At 40.6% G+C, this 15,137-nt stretch overlaps 2 long non-coding RNA genes across 2 annotated transcripts in view; both read left to right on the top strand.

Moving 5' to 3' along the window:
* LOC116563976 overlaps positions 1 to 338 on the top strand; it is a 20,791-nt gene extending 20,453 nt beyond the window's left edge. The window contains exon 2 of the long non-coding RNA XR_004274671.1: positions 9 to 338. This is a non-coding gene — a long non-coding RNA (uncharacterized LOC116563976). The remainder of the gene's footprint in view (positions 1 to 8) is intronic.
* Positions 339 to 6,302: 5,964 nt separating this feature from the next.
* Positions 6,303 to 13,897, top strand: LOC116563718. Its single transcript, XR_004274536.1, has 3 exons — positions 6,303 to 6,314; positions 10,504 to 10,508; positions 13,814 to 13,897. It is a non-coding gene; the product is annotated as an uncharacterized LOC116563718 (long non-coding RNA).
* Positions 13,898 to 15,137: the final 1,240 nt, after the last annotated feature.

Genomic DNA, 15,137 nt, shown 5'->3' with positions numbered 1-15,137 from the left:
TTTAGCAGGAGAGTAGAGTAAACTGAGACTTACGGAAGTGAAGTAAAGATTATGTTGTGAAGAACTGAGGAAGCTGGGATGATCTGACTCTTGCGTGTGGACTTTTAATAACTTTACTTACTTTACGTGCTCATTAATATATGGGTTCGAGAAGAGTAAAAAAAGCTAACCTTTCAACAAAATAATTAAATCAGGCAAACTGTTCCTTGCGCCATTGATCAGGGAGACTTGGCAGTGTTTGGATTTCTAATTAAATCAGGCAGATTTAATTAGGGTTCCTAGGGCTTTCTCCCTGTCCTGTGGAAAGTTTTGTGGTGAGTTTCATATGAGAATATAAACCAGTCCTGGGCTCCTGTAGGCAAACTTGTGACATCAGCTACTGAATTTGACACCTTTTTGGGCTGGGGTAGTGGTGAACTGACAGAAGTTTATAACAACCCATGACTGAAGCAATCAGTTGCAGGTACCTGTTTACTTGTCAATCTTTTCCCCCAAACTGACAGCTGTGTAATAGCAGGGATAGTGTCTGTCTAATTTATTAACCTTAAAAGGTGGGAATGGGTTATGGGAGGCGTTCAGCAGTGTCTTCCAAGCACTCACATGTGAAAAAGAAGACATTTCACACGAACGGCTCTTACGGTGGCATCGTTGGTATTTGCAAACAATTTGGAAGGATATCTCGGTTATTTCTAGTTTTTGATTATTACAAATATAGCTGCCATAAACATTTGCGTATAATTGTTACATAAATGTAAATTTTCATTTCTTGGGAATAAATGCTCAGGAATGCTTTTGTTGGTTTGTGCGGTAGGTGCGTATTTAACTTTTAAAGAAACTATTAAACTGTTTTTCAGAGTGTATGTACTCTCTTACATTCTGATTAGCAATACATGAGTGACTAGATTTTTTCTTAATCTTCAATAGTATTTGGTGTTGTCACTATTTTTTAATTTAGCCATTCTGATAGATGTCTAGTGATATCTCATTCTGGTTTTAATTTGTGTCTTTTCAATGGTAAACAATATCAAACATCTTTTCATGTGCTTATTTACCATCTGTGTATCCTCGTTCCTGAAATGCCTCTACATGTCTTTTTCCCATTTTCTAATTGGATTTTTTTTCAGTTAAATTTTGGGTGATGTTTATATATTCTACATCTTTGTTTGATATGTGGTTTGCAAATACGTTCCCCAGTCTATAGTTTGTCTTTTTTCCTCTTAACAGGGTTTTCATGGAGCAAAATTTTTTATATTGATGAAGTCCATTTTATCCATTTTTATTTTATAGACTTTATATTTTACATGTTTTTTTCCTGAAAGTGCCGTAGTCTTACATTAAAGTCTATAATCCATTTTGAGTTAATTTTTGTATAAGGCGTTAGACTTAGGTTGAGGTTAACTTCCCCTCCTTCTGGGTATTCAGTTATACCAGCACCGTTTGCCGAAAAGGCTATTTCTCCATTGGATGGTTTTTGCATTTAGACATATGTATATTGGTCTATTTATTAGTTCTCTATTCCATTGATCTATGTACATCACCACCAATTTCACCAATATCAGTCCTGATTATTATAGCTATAGACTAAGTGTTGAAAGCAGGTGGTCTGATTCTTCTAATTTTTCTTCTTTTTCAAAACTGTTTTAGCTATGGTAGTTCCTTTGCTTTTTCATTTAAATTTTAGAAAAAGTTTCCTTATATTTAAAAAAGTATTGCCAGAATTTAGATAAGGATCACCTTAAACTTATAGATCAATTTGGGAAGAATTGATATCTTCACTCTTTTGACTCTTTCAATCCATGAACACCATTCATCCCTCATTTATTTAGATGTTTGATTTCTTTCATTTTGTAGTTTTTAGCATACTGGTCTTAACATATTTTGTTAGATTTACACTTAAACATTTCATTGTTTTGAGTGGTTATAAATGATATTTTATTTATAATTTGTTAGTTTATACAAATACAGGGATCATTGTGTGTTTATCTTATACAAACTTTCTGTGCTCACTTATTAGTTCCAAGAGTTTTTAATTTTTGGGTTGTTTTTTTGGTAGATTCCTTAGGATTTTCTACATGGACAATTGTGTCATCTGCAAATAGATATAATTTTACTTATTCTTTTTCTATCTGAATGCCTATTAATTATTTTTCTTGCCTTACTGGATTTGCTAAAATTTCTAGCATTATGTTGAACAAAAGCAGTAAAAGGAGTATCTTTGCCTTGATTCTGATCTTAGGGGAAAGGCATTCAGTCTTTCACCATTAAGTATAATGTCAGCTATAGGCTTTTGTAGATTTTCTTTACCAACTTGATAACCTTCTCTCTCTATTTTCCTGAGAGTTTTAAAAAACCATAAATGACTATTGAATTTTGTCAAAGGTTTTTTTCATAGATTGATATAATCATGTGATTTTTCTTCTTTAGCCTGTTAATGTGGTGAGCTGTTGAATATCAAACCAGTCTTGTATCCCTGGAATAAATTTGACTTGGTCATAGTATACAATTCTTTTGTAAATATTGCTGAATTCTGTTTGCTAATATTTTGTTAACAACTTCTGCATTTCTACTCATGAAGAATCTTGGTCTGTGAATTTCTTTTCTTTTTTTGTATTGTCTTTGTCTGGTTTTACTATCAAGGTATTATTAGCTTCATAAAATGAACGGGGAAATGTTCCCTCTTTCGTATTTTCTGGAATAGATTGTAGAACTAGTGTTAATTCTTCTTTAACATTTGCTAGGATTATCTAATAAAAAGATCTGGGTCTGGAGATTTCTTTTTGGAGAGTTTTAAAATGATAAATTACATTTCACTAATAGTTATGAGACTAAGCAAATAATTACTACATATTGGTTAAGGTGAGGTAATCTGTACGTTGCAAAGAATCGGTGCATTTAATCTACGTTGTCAAATTTATGTGTGTAGTTCATAGTATTCCTTATTATGGGTTTGATATCTATGAGATCTGTAGTGATACTCCCTGCTTCATTCCCAATATTGGTAATTTATGTCTTCCCATTTTTCCTTTGCCAGTTTTGCTAGATGTTTGTCATTTTATTGCTCTTTTCACAGAACCTGTCCTTTGTTTAAATTTCTCTACTGTTTTTTTTTTTTTTTTTTTTTCGATTTCATTTACTTCTTTTTAAATCTTTATTGCTTTCTCCCTTCATTTGCTTTCTGGATTCTTGAGGTGGGAGCTTAGATTGTTGATTTGAAACTTCTTTTTTCAAAATATGAATTTAGTGCTACAAATTTTCCTCTCAGTGTTGCTATTAATATGTTCCATAACTTTTTATGTGTTATATTTTATTTTTTCCAGTTTAACATCGTTTTAAAATTTCCTTTGAGACCTCTGTTTTGACCCATAGATTATTTATTTATTTATTTATTTAATTTTTTTTGAGACAGAGTCTCTCTCTAGTGCCCAGGCCGGAGTGCAATGCGCGATCTTGGCTTACTGCAAACTCTGCCTCCAGGGTTCAAGGAGTTCTCTTGTCTCAGCCTCCCATGTAGCTGGGACTACATGCATGTGCCACCACGCACAGGTAATTTTGTATTTTTAGTAGAGACGGGGTTTCACCATGTTGGCCAAGTTGGTCTCGAACTCCTGACTTCAGGTGATCCACGAGCTTTGACCTCCCAAAGTGCTGGGATTACAGGAGTGAGCTACCAAGCCCAACCAGATTATTTAGACTTTTTTAGTTTCTAAATGTTAAGAATTTTTCTCCTAATCTTTCCGTTATTTTTTTCTAGCTTGATTTCATTGTGGTTGGATAACACACTACGATTTTCAATTCTTTTTTTTTTTTTTAGACAGAGTTTTGCTCTTGTTTCTCAGGCTGGAGTGCAATGACACTATCTCTGCTCACTGCACCTTTGCCTCCCAGGTTCAAGCGATTCTCCTGTCTCAGCCTCCCAAGTACCTAGGATTACAGGCATGTGCCACCACGCCTGGCTAATTTTTGTATTTTTAGTAGAGATGGTGTTTCTCCACGTTGGTCAAGCTGGTCTTGAACTCCTGACCTCAGGTGACCCCCCGCCTCGGCCTCCCAATATGTTGGGATTGCAGGTGTGAGTCACTGCACCGGCTGATTTTCAATTCTTTTAAATTTGTTGAGGTTTTTTTTTTTTTGGTTGGCTTAGGATATGGTCTATCTTGATGTATATTCCATGGGCTCCAGAAGGTAATGTGTATTCTGTTGTAGCTGTTGGGTAGAGCATTCTCTCCACCTCATTTGGGTCCTGTTAGTTCATAGGATTGTTGAGTTCTATGTCCTTGCTGACTTTCTATCTAGTTATTCTATCAGTTGTTGAAAGAATGGTGTTAAATAAAGCCTCCAACCAAAACTGTGAATTTGTATGTTTCTTTTTTCAGTTCTATCACTTTTTACTCCACATATTTTGCAACTTTGTTGTTTGGTACATATACATTTAGGTTTGCAATGTTTTCTTGGTGTATTGGCTGTTTAATTATTATATAATGCCCCTCTATGTCTCCAGTAATTTTATTTTATTTTTCTGAAGTTCATGCTATCTGATATGAATATAGCCACATCTACTTTCTTTTGGTTAATGTTTGCATGATATTCCTTCCTCATCTTTTTATTATTTATTTATTTTTCGAAAAATTTTTTGAGACAGGGTCATGTCCTGTTGCCTAGGCTGGAGTGCAGTGGTGTGATAATGGCTTACCACAGTCTCAACTCTCAACTCTTTAGGTGATCTTCCCACCTCAGCCTCCCGAGTAGCTGAGCCAACAGCTAATGCATGGTGGCACATGGTGGCATGTGCCACCATGCACAGCTAATTTATTGTTTTTTAAAATGTTTAGTATTGATGAGGTCTTGCTATGCTGCCCACGCTGGTCTTGAGCTCCTGGTCTCAAGCAATCCTCCCTCCTCAGCCTCCCAAAATGTTAGGATTACAGGCATGAGACACTATGCCTGGCTTATCCTTTTACTTTTATCTTTTAATCTATCATTTACTTGTGTTGTATTTGAAGTGAGTTTCTTATAGATAGCATGGACTTCGCTCATGTTTTAAAACCCCGTATACCAATCTCTTTTTTGTTTTGGAAGAAAAAACCTTGCTCTGTCACCCAGGCTGGAGTGCAGGCAGAATCTCAGCTCATGGCAACCTCTGCCACTGGGGTTCAAGCAATTCTCATGCCTCAGTCTCCCAAGTAGCTGGGACTACAGATGTGCACCATCACGTTTGGCTAATTTTTTAATTTTTAGTAGAGATCAGATTTCACCATGTTGGTCAGCCTGGTGTCAATTTTTTTTTTTACTTATTTTATTTTTAAGTACTCAGATCTTACACGAGTGGTTTTTATTTAAAAGTTTTCTGTCTTTTTAGGCTGCTGCTCTCCTGGTCCTTTGGCTGGACACAGCGGGCTTTTGTCGGGGCTCTTCTGGTCTGCATCCACTGATGTTTCCAGGTCAAAGCCTTCTTTAGCTCCAAGTCTGGAATATATGAGGCAATAGGAAAACCCAGAGAACTCACAGTTGAATTGTTTCTTGGGTCCTGAGGTCCCTAGGTGGTCTGCCTTCTTCTCTCCACCTTTCAGAGTCTTCTTAGGTTTGCTTTATGTCTACAACATCAGAGTTTTTATTTGTATTTAGGAGAAATAAGAAAATGTATGTTTTCTTCATCTTCCCTGAAGTGAATATTGCCCATATACACTTTCATAAATATTAAAACACTGGCCCTGGGTAATCTACAAAGACTACAGACTTTATGATTTTAACTATACCTGCATGGCATTCCAGAAAACACAAACTATGGAAACAGTAAAAAAATCAGTGGTTTCCAGAGGCTGGGGGAAAGGTGGGATGAGTAGGTGGAGCATAGGGATTTTTAGGCCAGGGAAACTATTCTATACGATACTATAAGGGTGGATATCTGCCATTATACATTTGTACAAACCCATAAAATGTACAATACAAAGAGTGAACCCTGTGGCTGGGCACAGTGGTTCACGCCTGTAATCCCAGCACTTTGGGAGGCTGAGGCAGTGGATCACCTGAGGTCAGGAGTTCGCGATCAGCCTGGCCAACATGGTGAAACCCTGTCTCTACTAAAAATACAAAACTTAGATGGGTATGGAGGCAGGCGCCTGTAATCTCAGCTACTCGGGAGGCTGAGGCAGGAGAATGGCTTGAACCTGGGAGGTGGAGGTTGCAGTGAGCCGCGGTCGCGCCATTGCACTCCCATTGCACTCCAGCCTTGGGGACAAGAGTGAGATTTCGTCTCAAAAAAAGAAAAAAAAAAGAGTGAACCCTAATGTAAATTATGGGCTTTGGGTGATAATGATGTGTCTATGTTGTTTCCTCATTCTACCAAAGGTAACCCTGGTAGGGGACCTTGGGGTGGGGGTGGGCTGAGTGTGTGATGGGGAGTATAAGGGGGGGTCTGTATTTTCTGCTCAATTTTGCTGTAAATCTAAAACTGCTCTTGAAAATAAAGTCCATTAATTAAAACAACTGGGTCCATATGATGGCAAAATGTGTGCTCTCACCTCCAGCTCACGACTCCCATTGTGGCTGCATTTAGCTACCCACACCTTGACCCTTTGGCTCCTAATTCTGCGAAACATTGGCCACTTTGCCTAAGCCCGAGGCTGTCCCACCTTCCTCAAGTTTGATCTGCTATCCCTGCTACCTCCCTCTTCCCCATGGCTTAGAAGCTCCTAAACTTGGTACCACACAGACTTGAGCGACAACTTCTCTAAGCCTCATTTCCCTCATCCATACAAAAGAAAATGCCACCAGATTATTGCTTAAGGTGCCAGGGTGGTGACAGACCCTACTAGGAAGTTTGTCTTCCCTTCCCCATCTTCCCAGGGCATTGCTCAGGGAGGCTGGCTCTGGAAAGGTGGTCCTTTCAGATGCCCCACACAAGAAGTAAGGAGAGGGGCTGAGGAAAAGAGGCGAGTGGGACATCCTCCGGGGACCTGCACACAGCAGCCGGCTGGCCAGCACCCTTCCTGCCACTGACACACCTCAAGATGTGTTTGTTTTCTGGGTCCTCCTCAGGGTCAGAGTGGGAACAGGGAGCACGTGGGGCTGTGGGGGACGGATGTTGTTTTTCAAGTGACAAGCGCGACCCTGTTTCCGATTCTCACAGGCAACCTGAATGCCCATCACATCAGGCAGGGAGAGCTGCCCAGATCTGACACTAACCCCTTGTGGAAGTGGCTGGCAGGCCCATGGGGTGAGGGGGGCCTCCTATGGGGCAGCGAAGGCGGAATGAATTTAGTGCCTGTTAATGAAGCGGGATTGGCAGCCGTTGAAACAAACTCTGTCTTTGTTCCTGACCGTACCTCCCAGACCAGGGTAGTGCCAGCTTTCTTCACTCCATCCTGTCCACATTCTTAAGCCCAACTCAGCTGGGAGGACAGGCACAGAGGCTCCCATGTTTTAAGCCCTAGAAGGGATCAGTTAATTTGTGTCTCGGAGACCCACAAGCAGCCTGCGGCCTGCACGGGTGGAGTCTTAGAGCTGAGAGTTGCCAAGATAGCAGCGTTCACACACTTGTGACTGCAGCCTACAGTGAGAAATAAATTTTGCATCATGACCCAGTGACACACACCCACCCACACCCCCAACACACATTCGTGTACACTCTCACACACAACCTAAACATTTTAAAAAATGAAAGAAATAGACTAGACAGTATCAGAGTGCAGCAAAGATAAATATTGTTTTGTGAAATGTGTGTATGTATGTATCTCTGTGTATGTGTTGAGTCACGCCTGATAGAAAGTGTATTTCTGACTGTGGATTGTGGTTAAAAAAAAATCAAAAGAAATTCATCTAGATCATTGTTTCTCCAACTATATAGCAAATCACCAGATTGGAGATTGACAAAACACTTTACCGTATTAAAGTCCCCCAAAATTCCCACAGAAAAGAAAATCTGTTGAACTTTGCTACTTTCCCGCTACTTTTCCTCCTAAATGCCAGCATTACTATGTCATGGAACTAATATTTCATAGAACACAGTCCTGCAAGGAATTTGAAAAATTCTCTAGAATTTCCACTGGAGTGTTTAGCCACAGGGTAAGAGGGAATCTGTTTCAACAAGTACAGAGCTACTAAATCTGTTATATTGTTGGTTGCCATGTAAGATTATTAATTTTTTAAAGTCCTCCTGCTAAAAAATGTTTGAAACCTACATGTATCATCCAGTTCTCTCATATTATGACTGGGGAAGTGACTGGGCCAAGGTCACCCAGTGAGGTCATGGAGAGCTGGAACTCAATTTTGCTGAGCTCTCAACTGGAACCCCCTGAACTCCACCTCCAGGGCCAGATAAATAAATGCCTTGATGCAGGGCGGTTAGGGGTGAGATCATGTATATGAAATATATATGAAACTTCTTTGAACAGGCAGACATTGTATAATAAATATAAGGCGCATACATCTTTTTTTCTAAGCCTCTGAAAAGAGATTCTGTAGTTTCAACCAGGAAGTTACCACCCCTATTGCATTGTAACTTAATGAAGTCTTTTTCCTATTTTCCAATTCTAAAGAAACTTGCTCATTGCTATATTAAAACAAATCCAAGAAGTAAGAATGCTTAGGAATCACTCGTTTTCTAACTAAAGCTCCATTATTGTTTTCCCAGAAGAGACTTTGTCTATATTGCATTCAAACCAGCAAAAATGTCTATTCCTCATCCACAGAGAAATAGAAGTAAAAATTGTTTTACACACAATAGTGTCTGTATCTAGCAATGCTCTTTCAACTTTTGTTGAATGGACAAACGCTTGGACAATGATTGTGTGTGCCACCAAACTACTCACTGTCCTTGGCCAGCCTGTTCTGTGCCCCAGGAGCAAATCTCTAGCGACTCTCTCAATGACTGCCTTGCTTTTTGGCTTTTGGTTGAGTTTGGCCCGATGAGCAGGGACTCAGAGGGTGGGGAAGAGTGGGTTTGGGTATTCATTCCCCTGGCTGCTTCCCTCTACTGGAGGTCACAGCTCCTGCCAGGCGGTGGGAAGCCACCCAGCCCGCCTGGTCCCTAGGTTCCCATAACCACTCTCTTTGGCCTGGGGGTCACTGCCCCCACAGATACTGATTTGTGGTTTCTCTGCATCCTGACTATACATTAGCAATTCCCTTGTTAACTCTTCCCAAGGTACCCTGTTTGACTGTTTGCTGGGGCCTTGACGTATACTCTGTTTTGTATTCTTTTTCTCTTAATATTGCATAATTTATTGCCTCCCCCTCTCCTGCCTCATTTAGTGTCTTGAGACTTGTTAAAGTACAGAAGACTCATATTTCTCTCTCCTTTCCCTTCCTTTTGTTGAGAGGCAACCATGGAGCTAGCAGGACTTGTTGACCCTGGGGTGCTTTAAAAAACTGAGGCCTGGGCCCCACCTGGAGATTCTGACTTACTGGGTCTGGGTGGGCCCCAGCACGTCTGTTACCAGAAACTCCCCAGCGAACCACTGATGAATGGAGGGAGGCCCGGCTCTGCAATTTGTCTCTGTGAGACCATAGACGAGTCCTCCCTGGGCTCCGTGCTCCACGTGTTGTGCGTGTGCGCATATGTGTGTGTGTGAGCGCGCGTGTGTGCGCGCGCGTATCTGTGTGTGTGCGCATGTGTCTGTGAGATGATCTTGGCTAATTCTGATCCCAGCGGCTGAGGCCAGAGAACCTGGGTTCTGACTGCATGCACCACTGCCCTCTTGTGGACATGGCACAGCTGTGACAGTTGCTGACACTTGTTCTCCCCTGTCACCAAGGTTAGGACTGACTAGTGCTTCAAGAGGTGATTTAGTCAAGCAGAGCCAAGACTGCGTTTAACCACTCCCTGAAGATAGCCATCTCCTTGTCTTTAACAGCCTTTACTGAAGACTTCATACTGTGTATTCTTGTTTTAAAAGTTGGTTAATTTGTTTAGAATTAGCTTTCTATGGTAAGGGGGTGAGTTGGAGTAATTGCTTTGTAGAATACCATGATTAAAAATCAGGTGGAGCATTTAGGAAAAAATCAAAAAGACCATCAAGTAGCTCCTGGGAGAGAGCCGCATAGCAGAGCGGCTGGGAGTCCCAGGGAGGAGGGAGCAAAGGTTCTGCCATCCAGCTGAGTTGCTGAGAATGTTCCCTCCCCTGCACACAGATGCCCCTCCTGAACCGCTTCTAACCTGCCACCCCTTGGAAATTTCCTCCTCTGGCGTCAGCCTCCTTTTGCCCCATCTTCTCTCAGTTCCTTCCTTCAAGCCCCCTCCTGAACTCTGTGTTCTCCTACACACGCACTCTTCTGTCTCCTTTTGTTCAACAGACTTCACTGGCCCATTCACAGGAAAAATGGTAACAATCTGTTAGCCGTTTTCATCAATTTATGTGAAATATTGTGCATTAATTACTAGTATTCCCTATGTCATATTATTATTGTTAGGGATGATGAAATACACCGTATTTCATATTATGGTATATGATAATATGAGTATACACAATTAATTACCAGTATATTTCATGTATGTATATGTTTGAGACAAAGTCTTGCTTTGTTGCCCAGCTGGAGTGCAGTGGTGATTCTCCTGCCTCAGCCTCCCAAGTAGCTGGGATTACAGGCATGTGCCACCACACTCAGCTAATTTTTTGTATTTGGTAGAGATGGGGTTTCACCATGTTGGTCAGGCTTGTCTCTACCTCCTGACCTCAGGTGATCCACACCTCCTTGGCCTCCCAAAGTGCTGGGATTACAGGCATAGGCTACTGCACCCAGCCTTGTACAATTTTTTTTTTTTTTTTTTTTTTTTTTTTTTTTTTTTAAGATGGGGTTTCACCATGATGGCCAGGCTGGTCTTGAACTCCTGACCTCAGGTGATCCACCCACCTCGGCCTCCCAAAGTGCTAGGATTACAGGCATGAGCCACCGCTTCCAGCCCGACGTGTACAACTTTTAACAGTAATTTTGAGTTCCTTGTGGTCTCTCCTGCTGCCTCCGTGCTGCCATTGTATGGGTTAACATGAGTCCATTCAACAGTGTTTATTCCTTGAGCACCTACTCTGTGCCAGGCAGTGTTCTATGTTCTGACTATACAGAAGGGAACAAAATTCTCTCTTTTCACATAAAGCTCAGATTCTGATGAGAGGTGAATGTATGTATAATCTGAGGGGATGGCTCGCTCTTTATCTGCTTCAACAATTCCTTCTGGAGCTTTGGAAATGGGAACAAGCCGCCAAGTATCATTTCTTTCATCATCTCCAACATTTTTTTCTTTTTCTTTTTTTTTTTTTTTGAAGCGATTTGCTCTGTTGCCAAGGCTGGAGAACAGTGGCACCATCTCAGTTCACTGCAAACTCCGCCTCCCGAGTTCAAGCGATTCGTGTGCCTCAGCCTCCTGAATAGCTGGGATTGCAGGAGTGCCACCATGCCCGGCTAATTTCTTTTTGTATTTTTAGTAGAAATAAGGTTTTGCTATGTTGGTCTTGAACTCCTGACCTCAGGTGATCCGCCTACCTTGGCCTCCCAAAGTGTTGGGATTAAAGGCGTGAGCCACTGTGCCTGGCCTATTTATTGGCAACTTCTGATGGTTGAGTTCAATGAACTATTCTATTAACTAAACTATTGGGTAACTTTTCTAGTACAGATATACTTTGTTTTATTGTGCTTTGTAGATGTTGCATTTTTTTACAAATTGGAGGTTTGTGGCAACCCTGCATCTAGCAATTCTATTGGCACCATTTTCCCAACAGCATGTGCTCACTTTGTGTCTCTATGCCACATTTTGGTAATTCTTGGAAAATTTTAAACTTCTTTATTATCATTATATCTGTTATTATGATGATCTGTGATCAATGATCTTTAATGTTACTATTGTAATTGTTTTGGGGTGTCATTAAGTGGTGCCCACATAAGATGATAAGCTTAACAGATAAAGGCTGGGCGCGGTGGCTCACGCCTGTAATCCCAGCACTTTGGAAGGCCGAGGCGGGCAGATCATCTGAGGTTGGGAGTTCGGGACCAGCCTGACCAACATGGAGAAACCTCGTCTCTAAAAAAAAGCAAAAAAACTTAACAGGTAAATGTCATGTGTATTCTCACTGCTCCACTGACTGTTTCCCCACCTCTCTATCTCTCTCCTTGGGCCTCCCTATTCTCTGAGACTCAATGATATTAAAATTAGGCCAATTAATAACCCTACAGTGGCCTCTTAGTGTCCAAGTGAAAGGAAGAGTTGTGCATCTCTAACTTTAAATCTAAAGCTAGAAGTGATAAAGCTGAGTGAGGAAGTCATACCAAAAGCTGAGATAGACTGAAAGCTAGGCCTCTTGTGCCAGTTAGCCAACTTGTGAATGCAAAGGAAAATTTATTGAAGGAAACTAAAAGTTCTATGCCAGTGAATACTTGAGTGATAAGCAAGCAAACAACCTTATTGCTGATATGAAAAAAGTTTTAGTGGTTTCAATAGAAGATCAAACCAGCCACAACATTCCCTTAAGCCAAAGCTTAATCCAGAGCAAGGCCCTAACTCTTCAATTCTATGAAAGCTGAGAGAGGCAAGAAAGCTGCAGAAGAAAAGTTGAAAGCTATCAGAGGTTGCTTTGTGAGGTTTAAGGAAAGAAGTCATCTCTATGACATCAAAGTCCAAGGTGATGAAGCAAGTGCTGATGGAGAAGTTGCAGCAAGTTGTCCAGAAGATCTAGCTAAGATAACTAATGAAAGTGGCTACGTCAAACAACGTATTTTTAATGTAGACAAAATAGCCTTCTATTGGAAGAAGACACCATCTTTCATAGCTATACAGAAGAAGTCAACGCCTGGCTTCAAAGCTTCAAAGGGCAGGCTGACTCTCTTGTTAGGGGATAGTGCAGATGGTGACTCATTCTAAAGATCCTAGGGCTCTTAAACGTTATGCTAAATCTACTGTGCCTGTGCTATGAAAAAAAAAGAAAGTCAATCCTCTCAAACCCTGCTGCTGCTTTATCAACCAAGTTTATGTAATAATCTAGATCCTTTGTTGTCATTAAAACAATGTTCATAGCATCTTTACCAGGAGTAGATTCCATCTCAAGAAACATCTTTCTTTGCTAATCCATAAGAAAAGCAAGTCCTCATCCTTACAAGTTTTATCATGAGAGTGCAGCAGGTCAGTCACATCTTCAGTTTCTGCTTCTAGGTCTCTTGGAACTAGAACATGGAATAACAAAGCCTGGATGACAGCACATCTGTTAACAGCATGTTTTACTGGATATTTTAAGGCCACTGTTGAGACCTACTTCTCAGAAACAAAAAATCCTTTCAAAATATTACTGCTTATTCACAATGCCTGATCACCCAAGAGCTCTGATGAAGATGTGCAAGGAGATAAATGTTGTTTTCATGCCTGCTAACAGAACACCCATTCTCAGACCATGGATCAAGAAGTAATTTCAACTTTCACATCTTATTATTTAAGAAACACATTTCATGTGGTTGCAGATAGCATTTTTTTTCCCTGATGGATCCGAGCAAAGTAAATTGAGAATCTTCTGGAAAGGATTTACCATTTTAGATGATCTCATTAAGAACATTTTTGATTCATGGGAAGAGGTCAAAATATCAACCTTAATAGACATTTGGAAGAAGTTGAATCCAACTCTCATGTGTGGCTTTGAGGAGTGGAAGACTTCAGTGGAGGAAGGAACTGCTGATGTGGTGGGAATAGCAAGAGAGCTAGAAGTGGAGCCTGAAGATGTGACTGACCTGCTGCACTCTCATGAGAAAACTTGTAAGGATGAGAACTTACTTTTCTTATAGATTAGCAAAGAAAGATGTTTCTTGAGATGGAAACTACTCCTGGTAAAGATGCTGTGAGCGTCGTTTTAATGACAACAAAGGATCTAGAATATTACATAAACTTAGTTGATAAAGCAGCGGCAGGGTTTGAGAGGATTGACCCATTTTTGTTTTTGAAAGACAGGATCTGGGACTCCTGGTCTCAAGTGATCCTCCTTCCTGAGCCTCCCGTGTAGCTGGGATTACATTTGAGTGCCACCTTGCCTGGCTGATGCCAATTTTGAAATAAGTTTCCTTGTGAGTAAAATACTATCAAACAGCATCACATGCAACAGAGAAATCTTTTGTGAAAGGAAGAGTCAATCAATGTGGCAAACTTCATTGTTGTCTTATTTTAAGAAACTGCCCCAGCCACCTCAAGATTCTCCATCAGCAAAAAGATTACAAGTCACTGCAGGCTCCCATGATCATTAGCATTTTTTAGCAATGAAACATTTTTAAATTAATGTATGTACATTGTTTTAGACAAAATGCTATTGCACATTTACTAGATTACAGTATAGTGTAAACATAAAGTTTATATGCACTGGGAAACAAAAAATTCGTGTGACTCCCTTTTTTGTGATACTCACTTTATTGCAGTGGTCTGGAACCAAACCTGCAGTATCTCCAAGGTATGTCTGTAGTTGAAGTGACAGTAAGAAGAAGAGGAAAGGAATGCAACTTTCCATTGTTGAACTTGTTCTCATAGGGCCCCTGGTTCTTGTACAAAGGTGTGAGTCTAACTCATGCTGCATTGAGGCAGGTTAACATAGTGGGATGGAGACTCACAGATCTGGGTTCAAATTATGGTTTTGCCACATATATCTACTCAGTTTGGGGCAAATCTCTTAACCTCTCCAAGGCTGATTCCCTGCATGCGCCCACCCCTACCTCTTACAGAATGAAGAAAGTGACAACAATTACCTAAGAGGCTTGGAGTAGTCAGTAAATGAGATTATAGATGTATGGGTGTGAGTTTGTGTGTGTATATTTGTGTGTATATGTATTTATACAAGTGCTTGATATAGTGCCTGGCACAAAGCTCAATAAATAGTAGCTATTATTACTGAATATAATTGAGTGTTTCTTAATTTTCACATGTCATATGGACTTCTAGATTAATTCCACTGTCATCAGAGAACATATTGCAGATAGTTTGACAAGGACTGAAACAAGGAAAATACAGGTTGATACCGGTAAATATAACAGGAACACCTGGCAGTTAGGCAGGCTGCCTGGAGAGTGGCTATAAGCATACAACTGAAGGAGAAGTGGGATATTCTACCAGAGAAGGTACGTAGGTAGGTGTGTGTGTGTTGGCCAGAGTAGTGGCTGAAGGACTTCAGCCTCATGGGGAGGCC

This window comes from Sapajus apella, unplaced genomic scaffold, assembly GCF_009761245.1.
Source record: "Sapajus apella isolate SASKATOON/1434 unplaced genomic scaffold, GSC_monkey_1.0 scaffold36, whole genome shotgun sequence".
Lineage (NCBI taxonomy): Eukaryota > Metazoa > Chordata > Mammalia > Primates > Cebidae > Sapajus > Sapajus apella.
This window is presented reverse-complemented; position numbering and strand designations above follow the sequence as displayed.